Below are 2,885 nucleotides of genomic sequence, written 5' to 3' on the forward strand. Positions count from 1 at the left end.
ACAATATGTTACTGACAAGGAGTTGGCAATTCCACTCTCCCCATCCATATTGCTTCAATTGGGTATCCTGTATGGTTAATGGTATATTATGATAGATACGATTTGTACAATTGATTATCAATTGTAAATAATTGACTTACCATCAGATTTAACCTCACCTGTTTGTTATTCCATTGTGTATCTTACCTTTCATATATTTGGAATCTTGATATGTAGGGTAATAAGGGACAAAATGAGTCAGAGGGCAGGATAGGTCATTGTCGTTTTGACGCGCATTAAATATTGTTTTTCCGACATTAATATTTTTAGAGCATGTAAAGAGGCATTGATTTGAATCTACATATAGGGTACGTATTAGGATAATTATTTTAAACAATTCTTACTTGTTCCTTCAGCGATGCAATCGAAACATAATTGGAAAAGGAGGAAGTAAGTTCGCTCTGTTTTCTGAAGTCATTTGTGAAATCTTTTTTTTCTGCTGAAGGACTATTCTGTAATATATATCGTTGAAACACCATATGGCTTTGAAATTATTATGTAAGGTTGTTTTTATATTAATAGCATACATTCTGAAAACTGATGGAAAAGCGGATATCCAACTCAATGACTTTTCATTTGCCTTCTATCACATCATATTAGTGTATGAAATAGTTTTACGACCGATTTCTTCACCCCGCTTAGGCCCTAAACTTAGTTTAGTCATATGGGCAAACGTGATTTACGGCCCAAGCGAAGATGAAGAAATCGGCCCTTGGAAGGAAACAAGTTAAGTCGATTTGTATATGGAATGTTATAAAGATCCTTTCCTTCGGTGACCCATCTTGCCCATCCTTACCCTACTCAAATACATTTTTTTACAATACACCGGTGATCTCCTCTCCTAAATACTGTTACTAATACCAATTCAGACCGCCTCACTTCGTTGCGATCTTCCTCCGTGCTCTCCATAGTAAAGGTTTTAGATCGACCATTGTTCTGCTGTTTTTTCCCCTCTGGCCAGGTACAACACTTCCTCCCCACACAGATGCACTTTCTCAATATACACTTTTCTCCCTCATAGCACAACAGAACCTGTGTTGGACAGCAGAGCCCGTTTTTGTGTGAATCAAACTCTAATACCTATGTGTTATTATTTTTAGAACTCCATGGCTTCTGTCTTCACCAAAAACTCGATTTCCACTTCTACAAAGTCACTATTCGACATGTTTATTAGATTTGAATTTTTCAATAAATCACTAAACACATTTTAGCATCACTCAATTGTCTTCACATAATTTGCCGGGTGGCATAGCACCATCAGCCGAATCAACTTTGTACCACCCGAACTTGAAATAGCGCGGAAGCGAAACAAAACGTGACAGAAAAATCTTGACTAGTGTTGTGCTGTTGGGCCAAAATTTTATTGAAATCAGCTGAAAATTATGGAAATTTGAGCCAGAAGATCAGTGCGCATCGTACCTTCGTGCTGTGCGTACACGCATTCTCTCTGCTCTTGGAAATTTTTCTTTAAAAACTACCTAAAGCAATAAAATAGTACTTTTTGCAATTTCTCATCGTAATAGGCTGTTTTTCATCACGCCAATCTGTCATGAAACTTTCCTGCACTGAATTGAGTAGTGCGGTAATAGTCATTACGCAACTGAAACCAGTGCTGTAATGATTAATTAGCAACGCTTTCTCATAACGCAACTGTTTTGAGTTGCGTAATGAATCATAACACAACAATTTTTCAGAAATTGTAAAATGCCCAGCAAACCAGAGATCATATAAGGATGTTCATTTCAAATTGTATAAATGTACAATTTTCGTTGGAATTGGATATGATGCAAAATTTAATTGATTGAAATTGTTAATGAAGTCATCAATTTCATCTGACTTGAATTTGCATCTTATAGAATTCCAATTTAATCTGACCAAATATGTAATTTCTTACTGCCATTCCATTACGATTTCTTTTTTACTTGGTGTGATTCTATTATAATCATCAATGTGAGATTACATATAAGTCCATCTGATGTAGAGATAAAGTTATACAAGGCAAGAACCCAACATAAACAGAAAAGGTGGAATTCATCGACATAGGTATTGACTTACCGGTTAAAAGAACATCACCGTTCAACAGAAAAACGATGAAATCACTTTGAATCAGTATTTTCGTACGATGTCTATAATAAATTGCTGCACTTCGTTCCAACTGCAAACGTTAACATGAAACCTTCAGTGTTGCACTGGTTTGGTCTTTGCCAAATGACAATTAAGAGTGGTAACATTCACATACGATGCTCTACAGTGTTTCATTTATATTAGCCTAAAGACCTGTGCGTGGTATAGTGGTAGTGTATCAGGCTAGTAATCTAAAGGTCAGTGGTTCGAGGCTTGTATCGTGCTATTTTATTTGTTTTTACTTTATTTGTTTGTAAAAATTAAGTCATATAAACTGCAATACACAATCATACATGAAATTATAGTGAACGCCAAATCAAATTGTCTGGAGTTGTATTGACCATGATAAATTCTCTGAAATGTACGTATATGGCCTCCAGATTTGTGCGAATAGAGGGAATGTGTGCATTTTATACAATCTGTTTTTACCGAATAAGCGTTCACTTTATTCGCTTGCAGTCTCAGTTATGTGAACATATTTGTTGGCTGGGTGGTGAATGCATTTCGATATGATTTCGGATACCCTCAAGTGGTCTTCTACAAAATTGCAAAAAATGTTGTACGCAACTCGTTGCAGAACTCAATTTTTACAGCACTCGTCGTTATTATTCAACTCGGCAAGCCTCGTTGGATAAATATGTACGACTCGTGCTGTAAAAATCGAGTATACCCCATTAGGCATAAAGACGTTAGGCATAAGGACGTTAGGCATAAGGATGTTA

Source organism: Aedes aegypti, chromosome 2 (assembly GCF_002204515.2).
Source record: "Aedes aegypti strain LVP_AGWG chromosome 2, AaegL5.0 Primary Assembly, whole genome shotgun sequence".
Taxonomy (NCBI): Eukaryota; Metazoa; Arthropoda; class Insecta; order Diptera; family Culicidae; genus Aedes; species Aedes aegypti.